General features: G+C 36.8%; 1 pseudogene; it reads right to left on the minus strand.

The window, feature by feature from the left end:
- Positions 1-8399: 8399 nt before the first annotated feature.
- On the minus strand, positions 8400-9804 carry LOC108513385 (trifunctional enzyme subunit beta, mitochondrial pseudogene; annotated as a pseudogene).
- Between the last annotated feature and the right edge of the window lie 6260 nt (positions 9805-16064).

A 16064-nucleotide genomic window follows, 5' to 3' on the forward strand; every position in this document is an offset into this window, starting at 1 on the left:
TTAAGAAATGTTGATGCTGTTTCTGGGTTAGGCAAACATTTTCTGCAGAAAGGAAACATGGTGATAATATTAAAATTAGTGCTGGCCAAGGATGGTGGCTCACACCTGTAATCACAGCAATATGGAAGATGAAGGTGGGAGGATTGCTTGAGGCCAGGAGTTTGAGATCAGCCTAGGCAACATAGTGACACCTCATCTCTACAAATAATTTATTTTAAAAAATTAGCTAGGTCTGGTGGCACGTGCCTGTGGCTCTAGCTACGTGGGGGGCTGCGGCATTAGGACTGCTTGATCCCCGGAGGTCAACGTTGCAGTGAACCATGATCATGCCACTTGTGCTCCAGCCTGGGTCACAGATGGAGAGCCTGTCTCAAAAACAAACCAAAAAAAGTGTTCATTGCCTAACTTTTTTCTTATTTTTCATTATGAAAAAGCCATTGGCCTTTTTTCCCCCCTGCTTTAACATTTCATGCTTATTTCGTATTATTTTCTTAAGATTGATTTCTCAGTTTGAAACAAAGGTTTGCAATAGTCCGCTAAGACAAGCATGTGATTGTAATGGAGAAATTTCTTCCTTGTAAATTTCAACTAAGGAATACATAATAATACAGAATAAATGATAGGGCCACTATATCTATAAGACTATCCTTTACTTAAAGAAATTTTAACATCATAATAGGAAAAATTACCACTATTTTAGAGTGCTACACATTATCTATCATTATGTACTTTTTTTCTGAACAGAACAATTTGCAGGTTTAGCTGAAGGAAATCACAATGTTAGAATCACATGCGTGTCTCAAAGAAAGTCATTTTTCAAAACTTCACAAACATATTCCCTGTGATCAGTTATATTTATCAGAGATGTTCAGCGCATTTCTCCCAATCCACAGCCCCTTCACACAGAGCGACTTTAAAGCTTTAGGGTTCTTTTCACACAAAGATGCTCCCGGCTGGTGTGGTGGCTCAGGCCTGTAATAATAGCACTTTGGGAGGCCAGGGCAGGAGGAATGCTGAGGCCAGGAGTTGGAGACCAGCCTAGGCAACATAGTGAGAGCTTGTTTCTACACAATAATAATAATAATAATAATAATAATAATTTTAAATTACCCAGGCATGGTAGTTCACCCCTGTCATCACAGTTACTCAGAAGGCTGAAATGGGAGGATCACTTCAGTACGGTAGGTTGAGGCTGCAGTGAGCCATGATCAAACCACTGCATTCCAGTCTAGGAGACAGAGCAAGATCCTGTCTCAAAAAAAAAGTAAAAAAAAAAAAGACGCTCTCTTCTGTGGAATCTGAGCAAGCTTGTGAAGCCAGAGGAAGTGACACTGTGTACCTTCTGAGGCTGGGCTGTAAATGAAGCCCAAGCATCTTCTTGGAGGTGCCTCATACATCCCATCTGAGAGCTGTTACTGAGCCAGCATCCATCCGCAAACACAGGAGTCATGAAACCTTCACTTCATTCTATTCCCCAGCCACAGAGTGACCTCCCTACCTTTGTAAATTCCAAACATCATGGGCAAAGACAGCCATAGGCAATGAACCCTTTCAGTGTCCCTAAAGCCCAGAATCGTTAGCGTAATAAAACGATTGCTGTGCTACAAGACTAAGTTAGGGGTCGGTAGAGTCTGGATATTGGACCTTCCATAACTCATATTGAAAACTGATCCGCATGTTGCAGGTGGGGCCTGGTGGGAGGTGTTTGGGTCATGGCGGTGGATTCCTCATGAATGGCTTGGTGCCCCTGGGAAGGAGTGAGTTCCTACTGTATAGTTCATCTGAGCATGGCACCTCTCTTCCTCTGTCTTTTCCTCCCTGGCATGTGACTCTCCATTTCCCCTTTCACATTGGCCATTACTGGAAGCTTCCGGAGATGTTTACAAGAAGAAAAGGCTTCTTATACTGCCTGAAAAATCGTGAGTCAGGTAAACACCAGGCTTTATAAATTGATAAATTACCCAGGCTCAGGTATTTCTTTATAGCAATGCAAAGCAGACTGAGACAGAGGTGATCTGTACACAAAAATAGAACAGGAAAACACACACACACAGGTCACAAACACAGCTTTCAAATGAAACCTAAGAAGATTAAATAAGGTTCCAAATATATGAGCAATTATTTGCAATACTATTATTTTTATAGTATTAGTACATTCCTAAAATAATCCTTTTCTTAATTCTTGATGTGTGTATCTATATTATCTATAAATATAGATAATATTAATATTATATATCGATNGTCATTTTTCTTTCATTTTTTGTAGTATTCTAGTATTTTTTTCTCCTTTTTTTCTTCAGTCTAGAGACTCATGTCTTCCAGCTCTGATAAATTCCCTTTTAAAAATTTGTTTGTATTCTCTCATTTTGTTTGTTCTTTTTGGACCTTCTGTTCACTGGACATTAGCCTCCTGGATTTGCACATTACAATTTAGCCTTTCTTTCACATTTTTAATCTGTTTGTATTTTCTACTTTCTTGGAGATTTCCTTGATTTTATCTTTCAATCAATTTATTAAAACTTTGCTTAAATCACTATACTTTTAATTTCTAAGAGGTCTTTCTTATTTTGGGTCATTCCTTTTTTATAGTATCCAGTTCTTGAATTATAATCTTAATATTTTTAAAAATTCTGTCACAGATAATTCTGATAGTTAAAATATCATTTTCTAGTATGTATTCTTAAAATGTGCAAATTTGTGTATATCTTGCATGGGTAATGAGTGTGGACATGTCCATGGACGTACATTTCTCAAGGGTTGGTATTTTAAAAATCTACTAAGAGATGTTATTTTTTCCTTTAGTAGAATGCAACTTTCTTCAGTGTAAGTTGAATTTTCAAAATATGGAGTTCACATGTTCAGAGTATGTACTTTCTCATTGACCTAGACCAGCTGCTGCATTGAATTTGCTTTAGAGAAATTTGTTTTTCTTCTTTCAAAAATTTGGGAATTCTTTTCTTTTTTATTGTATGTTTATATCTCGCATGTCAGTTGATGATCTGAAGCCAAGGGACCAATACTGACTGGGTAATGTATGACCAGAACCGGATGAGAATACTTAATAGCTGGGATAGAAACTCTTGCAAGTGTTTAGAAACTGATGTCCTCTCAGAGTCATCCTGGAATGTAGATGCAGTGGGAGGGCTGGGGAGAAAGGTCATTAATCTGGAAATTGACCCTTTCAGCATCTGCCTTCCTCCAGATATACTAGTTGGGTGATCTAATTGCATGGTTGTTCAGAGTCTTAAAAGTACATGCAAATTGATAAACTATGCACCAAAATAGTAGCCATGCTTATTTGTGGGTTTCAGGATATGGGGTGTTATCTTTCCTTTAAAAATATATATATATCCAGCCGGGCGCAGTGGCTCATGCCTGTAATCCCAGGACTTTGGGAGGCCAAGGTGGGTGGATCACGAGGTCAGGAGTTCGAGACCAGCCTGGCCAACATAGTGAAACCCCGTCTCTACTAAAAATACAAAAAATTAGCCGAGCGTGGTGATGGGAGTCTGTAATCTCAGCTACTCAGGAGGCTGAGGCAGGAGAATTGCTTGAACCTGGGAGGTGGAGCTTGCAATGAGCCGAGATTGTGCCACTACACTCCAGCCTGAGTGACAGAGCGAGACTCTGTCTCAAACAAACAAACAAACCCAAATACTAAATTAAGGTGGGTGATAGGGACTCCAGTCCCTTGGTCTTAAAACAAACAAACAAAGCAAAACAAGCCTAATTCCCCTGAATGGGGAAAATCTGAAGGATCAATAAACTTAGGCCATTAAATTCCATTCCACCAGAAATCAAAGCCATGAAAAATTAAAACAAAGAAATGGAATTTCACAGCCGTGAGCTTAGCAAAAATTCAAATGTCTGCTGTATTCATTGTTGGGGAATTGTAGCAAAAGGGAATTTGTATCCAATTTTGGAAAAGCCATTTGGTATTGTCTAATGAAACGGAAAGCCTCCAATCACATATGTTACTCAACAATACCTTTGAGAAGTCGGGACACGTTTAATTACTAGGGTTTTGGGGACAGATAGGCTGGGTTTGATCTCAGCTTTTTTTCCTGCTAGCTGTGTGATTTCAGCAATTTAGTAGCTAGGCTTTAGATTTTCATTTTATGAATTAGGGCAATTAGAGTTTCGTTGAAGGCAAATAAGTTTAATATTTGTAAAGAGCACTAAAAAAAAAACCCCCAAAGAATTGCTGACATATGTACACAAAGAAGCACTGATAACTTTGTTTCTTGCCATATTATTTGTAAAAGAGGAAAAGTGGAAATGATCAAGCAAAAAGGGAGTAATTAAATATGAATAACTCCTAGTGTATGCATACCAGCTATATTACAGTTACACAAATTGGCTCAATCTATGCATAACTAAAAGGACAATAAAATAATTTACAACAAGATTATGCAATAACGTCCTTCTAATGTAAATTTAAAAAATATTCACTAGGTGTTGTTTCGTGATAGATGTATTTTAGTGACAATATAAAATGTACTTTGGAAGACATCGTGAGAATATAATTAATTCATACACGACTTGGCCATTTGTCCTCAATGGCTTTCTCTCTCAGAAGTTTTTGCGAATAAGTTTCCATTTGCAATGGAGTGCCCTAGAAGGAAAATAGAATAGAGTGAATTATAAATAGAGTGTGCTCGATGGTCTTAATTTGGAAGAAAATACTTAAAAGATGTTTACTGTTAAAGTGGTTAATGTGTGTGTATACGTGTGTGTATATATGTAAAACATATGTCATGCATTTACATACGTTTGCAGATACATTTTATATCAATATATGCATGTGCAGTGTTACAGTAAATTAGCTTGTATATATGTGTGTATATATGTGTGTATGTATATAAATAAAACAAATGTTATATACATTTATATATAATTATATGTACATTTTATATCAGTATGCACATGTGCACTGTTACAGTAATTAGTATGTGTGTATATATAAATAAAAATATCATATACATTTATATACACTTTTTAAATCAATATTATACATTTTAATAAACATTTAACATATACAGTTGACCCTTGAACAAAATAGAGATCAGAGATGCCTTCCTAACCTAGAATTTTTAAAAGATGAAATTTACATTAGTTCTTTTCATTAAATAAAATGATTATTGGTAAAGTTGAGGTTTGTTTGATGACAATCACCCCCCTATAGCTGCCAAGGTGGTGGTGGTTTGTTGCATTCAACAAACTTCACTTGGTAAACTTCAATTTTACCAATAATCATTTTATGTAATAAAAAGCACTAATGCAAATGAATATACACATTGATATGTAAGTGTATATGACATTTATTTTATATACACACACACACGTATACACACACACATAAACACACACATACTAATTACTGTAACAGTGCACATCTTTTAAATATTTTCTAAATTAAGAACATCAAGCAAACTACATTTAAAATTCATTGCATTCTGTTTGGCTTCTAGGGCACTCCACTGCAAATCGGAATTTGTTCACAGAAATTGAGTAAACATCCTATGACAGAGGAAGTCCTTGGGGACAAATACCCATGTTGTGTATCAATTAATGACATAAAATAATCTAGTGTATCCCCTTTTTAGACAGCAGCTCTATAAAATGTGTCTGTGTACCTGGTGATTTAGAAACTGTCTAAACAGAACTACCTGGATGCCCATATTATAATCATTCAGTTAGAATGTTGTGTCTATTTTTTTGTGGCTTAAAATGTTGAAACATAGAGAAGAAATGTAAATAACAAAAAAAAGTAAGAGTGTAACAAGATTAATTTTACCAAACACAATTAGTTACATATATATAAAGATATTTAAATATAAATGTGTATGTATGCATGTGTATATGCATATACAGTTGACTCTTGAACAACATGGGTTTGAATTGTGTGAGTAACTTATATGTGGATTTTTTTTTCCACCTCTGCCACTGTTGAGAAAGCAAGACCAACCGCTGGCCTTCCTCTTCTTCAGCCCACTCAATGTGAAGATGATGGGGATGAAGGCTTTTAGGATGATCCACTCCCACACTGTGAATAATAAGTATATTTTCTCTTCCTTAGGATTTTCTTAATGACATTTTCTTTTCTATAGCTTACTTTATTGTAAGAATACCATGTATGATACATATAATGTATAAAATGTGTGTTAATTGACTGTTTATGTTACCGGTAAGGCTTCCAGTCAATTGTAGGGTATTAATAGTTAAGTTTTGGGGGAGTCAAAGTTATACATGGACTTTCAACTACATGTGGGAGTGGGACGGCAAGTTGTTCCTTACCTCTGTGTTGTTCAAGGGTCAAATGTATATGTTAAATGTTTATATAAATGTATGTATTGATATAAAAATGTATATTCACAAACATATAAAATATGCATAGATCCAAGTTATAGATATGTACCATACACACACACACACACACACACACACACACACACATCAATACAAGTTTATGTACAAATGCTCCTTAACTTATGATGGGGTTATATCCCAATAAACCCATAGCAATTTGAAAATACCGTAATTTGAAAACGAATTGAAGACAACTAACCTACCAAACATCATAGCTTAGCCTAGCCTCCTTAAACATGCTCAGAGCACTTACATAGCCTATCGTGGAGCAAACTCCTCTGGCAACACAGAACACTGTAGAGTGCTGGCTGTGAATGTTTGTGATTGCAGGGCTGAGTGGGAGCTGGCTCCCTGCTGCTGTCCAGCCTGGTAAGAGAGGAAAACCGCACTTTCTACTGCATGCATATTGTTCTCACACCACCGTGAAGTCCAGAAATTGTAAATGGGACCATCCTAAGTCAAAGACCTTCTGTATATTAATTTATATGTATACAAGTTTTTATGTAAATATATAAATGTATGTGTAGGTATATATAAGTATATATATAAATATGTATGTGCACATGCATACAAGTTTATATATAAATAAATGTAATTATATATGATTGATAGTGTTTGGCTCTGTGTCCCCACCCAAATCTCTTCTGGAATTGAAATCCCCGTGTGTCCAGGGAGGGGCCTGGTGAGAGATGATTGGATCCTAGGGGTGGATTTCCCCATTGCTGTTCTTATGATAGTGAGTGAGTTCTCATGAGATCTGATGGTTTAAAAGTGTGGCACTTCCTTGATCTCTCTCCCTCCCGCTGCCATGAGAAGACGTGCCCTGCTTCCCCTTCACCTTCCGCCATGATTGTAAGTTTCTTGAGGCCTCCCCAGCCATGTGGAACTTTGAGTCATTAAACCTCTTTCCTTTATAAAGTACCCAGTCTCAGGTATTTCTTTATAGCAGTGTGAAAATGGACTAATGCAGTGATATATAAGTATATTGTATATATTATTAGGTACATATATACAATAATTTTACTACACAAAACCAGGTACATGTATAAAGATGTAATTTATTTTATTTATTTGAGACAGGATCTTGCTCTGTGGTATAGGCTGTAGTGCAGTGGCATAATCTGGGCTCGCTGCAGCCTAGACTTCTGGGGCTTAAGCAATTCTCCCCCACAGTCTCTGTCTCAAGGACCTGGGACCACAAGCTTCCATGCCTGGATAATTTTTGTATTTTGGTAGCGATGGGCTGGTCTCAAACTTCTGAGTTCCAGCAATCCGTCCGCCTCGGTCTCCCAAAGTGCTGAGATTTACAGGCATGAGCTGCTATGCCCAGCCTAAAGATGTAATTTAAATATGGAGGTGGATATTCATTTATATATTAAATAAAAGCATATGTAAGTATATGTAAATACACATAATATACTTAAACTTTATATATACTAATTTATATATAAACATATATAAATTTATATATGTACATAACTTTAGCATATATGTGTGTGTTTTTACATTTTTTTCAATATTTCCCCACTTTACGGTTGACCACCATGATATTTATGTATCTAAACATTTTTTGTAAGTTTTCATTGATGTTTAGATTCTGAATTATTTTTCCATAATTAAGTTAATTTAGGCACATTGGTTTGTATTTTATAGAGAACACTTTAGGACACAGATAGGAACAAGTATAATTTGCAAATATTACAAAGATGATTTCCTAATCTCAGCTGACCTCTTTCCCAATTGCAAACACTCATTTAGTCTTTAGTGACAAGAGAGAACAAAAACAACCACCTACACATCTCTGTGTGAGATTCTGGTGGCTTAGAAATCCCTGAAAGAGCAGTAAATTGTGATTATTGAAAAGCTCAGAACACTGGCAAGGCTCAAGTGCAAAGCATGTAACAGAAGGCCACAAGAATTGTTTTCCTAAGAGGAGCTAGGAACTATAAATGTCATTTAGGAATGCATTGAAATGCCATTGCCTAGTGTGAGTGTTGCACAGAAACTTCTGGTCATTTCTTCTGGATCTATTATTTTGGATGAGCTTCCACTGTCATAGAATGGCCCTGCCCTCCAGCTGCACAGGCAGCCGCTAAGGCATACTGGGCTGCTTCCTTCCGTAATCTGTTGGCAGCTGCCATGACCAACCTGCAGCCAGTGGCTCCAAATGGGTGTCTCAGGGACAGGGATCCACCCCAGTTATTAAACTTCTCCAAAGGAAGCAATCTAACCTTGGTTTTTCTACCCATGTAATTTTGTGCAAACCAATCAGAATCCATGACTTCAAAATTTGCTAAACTCTTACCTGAGAAAGCTTTGTGAAATTCAAAAGCATCAATATCATTCATGGTTAATTCTGCCTTTTCTAGAACTTTTGGAGTCGCATATTTTGGTCCGAGTAATAGTTGATCTTTTGGATCATGAGACACGTACATAAAATTCCTCAAATACGACTTCAGCTTATAATCCATGGCCAGAGCCTTTTCCTCTGCCATAATCAACATTGCAGATGCGCCATCAGTCAACAAAGAAGAATTTGCAGCTGTCACTGTGCTGCAGGGCTTGATAAATGCAGGTTTTAGTTTGGCCATCTGCTCCAGTGAGGAAGGACAGATGCCATTATCTTTGGTAACCGTATTTTTTCCTGGTACTTTGAAGATTACGACATCAGAAAGGAGTCCTTCATCCTATGCCTTCTTGGCCAGACTGTGAGAGCTCAGTGCATATTCATCCTGTTCCCGTCGAGAAACAGCAAAGGCAGCCGCCAGTCGGTCTGCCGAGTGGCCTGTGGTCTCACTGATGGAGAACTCAGCAACCGCAGGGAGCTCAGGTGTTAGGAAATTCAATTGGAATTTAGAGATTAAAGACAGTCACTGGCCCACAGATTTGGCCTTACTGAGATCAAGCATCAGTTTTCTCATTTTCTTTGAGTGACGAATAGGGACATGGGACATCAACTCGACACCACCTGTCATGAACACATCACGGTGGCCAGAAGCAATCAAACCAACACCTGTGGTCATGGCTTGATTGGCAGAGATACAAGCCATGGTGACAGTGTGAGCAGGAGTCTTGTCAGAGAAGGCAGCTCCAAGGGCAGCCTCTCTAGCCACATTGCTTGTTTTCACTTCCTGAATAACTGTACCAAAGATGATATAATCAACTACTTCCTTGGGGACACTGGGCTGATACAACAAACCCGTAAGTGTTGCTCTAGCCAAATCATGTGGCATCAGGTCTTCATATGAAGTGCCTGACAGCAAAAATGGAGTATGAACGCCATCCACCACCACAACATTCCTCATATTGGGTTTGGCTAATGTCTTCTTCATTTTGGTCTGGATCTCGGGGGCAGCTAGATCTTATGGAAAATCTGAGGGCCCATTTTGATGCAGTGAGAAGATTTTTAAAAGTGTAAGTCAAGATGGTAGTCATTCTGGAATCTTAGCTGGTGTCTGCGCAAACTCCTACTCTGAGCAAGGCTCAGACCCCGTGATTTTACATTTGAAGTTTACATTTCAAAATTGGCCTAGTCATTTTGTTAGCAGTACTTATGTGTATTGAACTTATTAAGGTTAAAACATCTTTGCATGAAAAAAATAATGCCATAATGCCTACAAACTTCCAAAAGACATAAATGGAACAGCTTTCTTCTACGCATCCCACAAGTAATATTAAAAGTGTTGAATTTCGGGGCAAACTTTGGAATTTTTTCACGTGTCGTGATGAACTTCCAGCAAGGGTTGGAGTTGTTTCTGGCTCTGCTGCAAGATTTTTTCTGTAATTCTGTAACAGTCCCTTCATGATAAGTCCCTTCCTTCCCATGATCATCTCAGCTTATTGTTCAGGAAGTTGCCCTGACCAGCCTCTCTTGCACAAAATGGATACTGCTTAGCTAAAACCCCTGGGGCAACACCAGCGATATTATAAAGAAATTCTGGCTAAACTAGAGACTTTCTCTGGGCACCACAAATCTTTAGGAAAGAAGTAACTGGCAGGTACTGTCAGAGAAATGTTGGGTAATCCTGTTGGGAAATCAAAACATCATTTCTTCATTGACCCTTTCATCAGGTCTGAATTCCTAAAGAAAAAAAAAAAGATAGTCGATGCTTTCACTGGTTAGTTTTACACACCCATATGTTTTACTCTTTCCCTCAGCCAAAGCAAAACTACACTAGGTATAGAAATTTACTATCCTGAGTCTCAATCTCTGCATCCAGTATTCCTATCACACTGCAGTATTTCTATAGAACTAAAATGACAGAAGCACAAAGTGTCTACATTCTGAAGTTGGAGGGCATGAAACATTCATGCCACTGGCCATAGGTATGAGTGACTTTCTCAAGTCTTTTTTTAAGAGAAACAATTCTCAGAAAGTTATAACCCCACAGCTACTAGAAACAGAAATTATGTGTCACTAGACCGCTGGTATTTTTCCTATACTTTGCCCAAAGAGCAGCATGAAGACAGAATAAATGATCCATATTGGAACTACCTGAGTCAATCCCTTCATCTGTAACTCCCAAACACTGAAAATACTGCCATCAATATGATACCTACAATTACTGTCCAGCATCATGCAAATGCCTGGTTAGCCTGAAATTCAGAAATGTTTTAAAACAAAATCGTAAGTGGACTTCTTACCTTAGCACATCCATGGACTAACTATGGTCCATGGACCAAATCTGGCTCACTACTTGTTTTTATAAATAAAGTTTTATTGGAAAACAGCCATACCCACTCATTTATGTGTTGTGTGTGCCTGCTTTTTTGCTACAATGGCAGAGTTGAGTTACTGCAACAGAGTTTATATAACTCGCAGAGCTGAAAATATTTACTATTTGACTCTTTCCAGAAAAAGTTGGCCAATTTCATAGCACTGTTAACAGTAGGAAAATATAAAGCTGTTTTCCCCTTTTCTTCTACTCTTTCTCAACTTGTCATGTCTTTAAAAAATAAATTTCTTTTGATGTCATTCTAAGTAAGGAAAAATTAAAATATTTAGTCACTGGCAAGGTTTTCCATTTTTATCTTTATATTCTGCAATGCCAATTTTGAACTCCAGTATCTGAGCAGTTAACATGTATTCAGAATCACTGAAATTGCACAAGCTGTTATTTTGTAGCACATGCATAAGTATCTACTGCATTCTTACCAGAACAGGGGAAGTGTGCTACACAAAATGAACTCAGCTGATTTTATTTCACTTCTTGATATGGACATACTCTAGCAACACTGTACCTTCAGTTCACTGATGTGTAAGGAAGGCATGCAATGAACGGGAGCCTTGGGTTGCCCTCTCATCCCATCCCTTCTATGCATCATTTTCAGCATAAGTGGTTGCCTCACAGGTCAAGAAGAATAGGAGATAGGATAGAGTTCTTGTTTGTTCTTGGATTTTTTTTAGAATGTCATTGCTACTTTTCTATATTTGAAGCAAGTTCTAACTTGGACACAAAGGGTGGCCTCTCTGGGCTGCAAGAGCACTCACTTTGGCATAGAAGTAACAGCCTCCTTTTGTGCACACTGTGAATCTCACCAAATTCCGCCTATTGCCAGTCCAGCAAAATTCTGTGCTCAAGGGGCTTCATGAGCATTGTATGCTATTGGGTAGCAAACAACAGTGGCAGAAGTGCATACGGTGCATATCTCCTCTGACCACGCACATGCATGCCTCTTCGTCCATTGCACTCCAGATACAAAACAAAAATGCAAAGATTAAATCTTTCAGAATTTCAAGACAGCAGTAGCAGACCTCTAAACCTAGCATGGGGCACTTCTGACCCCAGGACCCTGTGCAATTGATTGGGGCCATATACCTGTGAAGGAGGCCCTGAGTTAGGGAATGGAAAAGTAAATGAATGCTACTCGATTTCTGTTTTCAACCAGTACTTTCCTTACTCATGAAAGGAGACAACTATACTGATTTCATGCTGAGTTTTCTAGCACTACTCTACTGTTAGAGAATATATTCTTAAGTTTGGCTTGATTTTGAATGTTATGTAAAAGAATCATACTGTTTGTAGTGTCTTCCTTGAGTTCTTTCCTTGAACATGATATTTTTCAGAGATTCACCCAGGTTGATTCATATTCATGAAGTCTAGGGATCTTCACTGCTGTATAGTGTTTCTGTGTAATTGATTTAACACAAATGATTATCCATTCTCTTTTTGATAAGCATGTGTGTGTTCTGAGTGTTTTTTCAGGATTCTAAGTTCCTTTGAATTTCAGTTTTCTGAGAGTTCTGTGCAGGAAAATTTGTAATATTTTATTGAGTTTTTGGCATCTATTGATAAGTAAATCTATTGAGATGATTGTTCGTATATTAAGAGGGGCGAATTATATTTGAAAAATATTCAAGCACTAAGAAAACGATTATACATCCCTGAAATGAACTTCAATTGGTCGTGATGCATATTATATTTTCTAGCTCCTTCAAAAGAAGGTGTTAGAAACATGCCTATAGGTGTTTTATGGTCTAAGGAGTTCCTGAGTGTATATGACATATGCATTCAAGTAGGATTCTTCATTTATGGTTCATTTTTAGAATAGACATTGTAAAGTGACAGTAAACTATTCTGAAAGCATGGTGAGAATTTATAATCCAAGCAGATATGAGAGAAGGTTCACATCAATCCGCGCCTCAAAGTCGCTTTCAGCCAACGATATGGGTAACAAATGATGCCTCATTGTTAATGAAATTTATGTTTACTTTTATGAATGAACTTTAAATATTTCATATTTTATAAGATCTAAATGAATACTTTTCTCTAAACCACCTGTTTAAAATATTCCCAATATTTATGCTGTAGTATATGTATGTGTGTTTGTGTGTATGTTATTGATATATTTGCTGGTAAAATATATTGAAAATATATTCTCCAAATTGAATGTCTCACCTATCAGTCTACTTTAACATTGGATGGACAGGATTTTAACTTTAATGTAGTTGAATAAATCAAATTTTACATTTTTGGTTATAGTTTTTCATATACATAAGACAGTCTCACTCTGTGTCACAGGCTGCAGTTCAGTGGCCTGATCTCGGCTCACTGCAACCTTCACCTCCCAGGTTCAAGCGATTCTCCTGCCTCAGCCTCTTGAGTAGCTGGGATTACAGGCGCATGCCACCATGCCTGGCTAATTTTTGCATTTTTAGTAGAGACAGGGTTTTGACATGTTGTACAGGCTAGTCTCGAACTCCTGGCCTCAGGTGATCGGCCTGCCTCAGCCTCCCAAAGTGTTGGGATTATAGGCGTGAGCCATTGCTCCTGGCCCAGTTTTTGATATACTTAATCATCCAGTGTTATAAAGATATTTTCAAACACTTTGAAATTTTTGATTTTTTTAATGCTCCTAAGTTTTAAAGTTCTAATATTTGGCTTTAAGCTCTAAGCAAACCCATAATTTTTAAAATTTAATTATTTATTTAAAGTTTATCATTTGTACAAGGATGCTTTACCAAAAGGTTTACCTTTCTTCATTCATCAATGAATGAATAAATCATGTTTCCAGAAATATCTGTTTGGGTTCAAGCTTTGTTTTTAGTGATAGGTAAACCTATCCTAGCATCAATATTATCCTCTTCTAAGATTTAGTGATAAGGCATGAAATCTCACGAAACTCATCTCCCACCTTCAGCATTTCCAGAAACATTTTCTTGGCATATCTCAGGCAATTGTCTCTCTATATAAAATTTTAAATTACCTTATCAATTTCTACAAAACATCCTTTTGGCAATTTTATTTAAATTTCATTGAATTAGTAGGTTAATTAGGAGAGAATTGACATCATTATTTATTGAGTCTAATTATACTTTGTCAAGTAAATTTGTTTGTTGCCTTTATATATTATATGCTAATCTACATTTTTGAAATGATTATTACTATTGAAGGAAAGAAATTGATTTTTAAGTTTGATTATTGTATCCAACAACACTATTAAACACTCATATTTATTTGACCAATTATCAGTATATTTGTCTGGATTTTTTCTGTGTATTATCTTATGATTGATAAATAATGACATTTTCCTCCTTTTCAATTCATAAAACTCTTATTTCTTTCCTCTTCTATCCAGCAAAACACAGAAGAGAGGCTCTGATAAAAGGCATTGTTGGCATTATTGTGTTTCCTGATCTTAAATATGACAAACATTATTTGCTATAGGTTTTCTTAGTGGTCTGTCCCTTGTTAAGAAAGCACCTTTGAATTCCAGTTTTCTGACAGTTCTGTGCATGAAAATTTGCAATATTTTATGGATTTGTTGGTATCTATTGATAAGTGAATCTATTGAGATGACGGTTTATATATTAATACAGGTGAATTATATTTAAAAAAATATTCCAGCACTAAGAAAAATATTGTACACTCCTGAAATGAACTTCAAGTGGTCATGATGAATATTGTATTTTATGCAATTCCTTTTTTACATGTGTGTATCTGTAATTTCACTTCTATGCTGATGAGTGAGACAGGCCTGGAGTAAATCAGTCCACTACATTCTTTTCAAGGGAACTTGAGTTTGACAGATTCATGCATCTCAACTCAGCATTGTAAACTCTTAACAATGAACCCATCACAGCTGGGACCAAAGTTAAAAATAATTGCTATCTAAGTATCAGTGTTAGAATACATTATTTCCAATGTTTCCCCTCACTTTAAGTTTCTCTGATTCTTGATGTATTTTTTAATTAAATTGCATACACAATTACGATTATTATCATTACTGGATTCATAATATATTTGGTAAAATAATTTCTTTTTAAGTAAAACATTTAACAGTGCAGTTTGGTTCACGTCAATTAAACTTTGAAAAACCCTTTATATTACTTGCCTAGAGACAGAGTATGTGAGTAGGCAGTTGATCAATATTCTGCTAAACTTTACTTATGAGAGTTTCTCTTGAAACAATTATGTATTGTTACTTTTGTTTGTCATTAATTTAGTAATTATATCTTGAAAATTTAGTATGTGCTGTTTTAAGTACTACACAGGCAATATCTATTTATCTATTGTCTATATCCATATTTATCTACCATGCATCTGTATCTATTATCCATCATCATGATCTATTATCTATTATCAATTTATCTAGCTATCATCTATGTATATCTATCATCTATTCCTACATATCATCTATCTTCCCCTTTAACATACCTACCCATAGCTATCTATGTACCTTATCTATCCATCTTTCTAGCTTTTTATATTACACAGAAGTGGTTTATCTTTTAGTGATAGGGGACATTTTAGGCACAGAGTATAGATTCTATAAAATCTTATTGAACTGAGTTGAATTAAAAGCGTTTTTTGGCAGAATGTGGTGTCTCATGCCTGTAATCTCAGTACTTTGGGAGGCTGAGGCAAGAGGATTGCTTGAGGCCAGGCGTACAAGACCAGCCTGGACAATATAGTGACACGTAGTAACAATAATAATAATTAGTCAGGTGTGGTGGTGCACAACTGTGGTTCCAGCTACTTGGGAGGCTGCTGCAGGAGGATCGCTTGAGCCTGGGAAACGGAGGCTGCAGTGAGCTATGATGGAGCCACTGCACTCAATCCCCATGCCACTCAATACCTCATGCCACTCAATACCTCATGCCACTTCAACTGCACACAATACAGGTTCCTAATCGTCAATACTGGCACACTTTTATGCATGTCAACCAGAAGACAAAAAAAAAAAAAAAAAAA

Source organism: Rhinopithecus bieti, unplaced genomic scaffold (assembly GCF_001698545.2).
Source record: "Rhinopithecus bieti isolate Rb0 unplaced genomic scaffold, ASM169854v2 scaffold_32928, whole genome shotgun sequence".
NCBI classification, from domain to species: domain Eukaryota; kingdom Metazoa; phylum Chordata; class Mammalia; order Primates; family Cercopithecidae; genus Rhinopithecus; species Rhinopithecus bieti.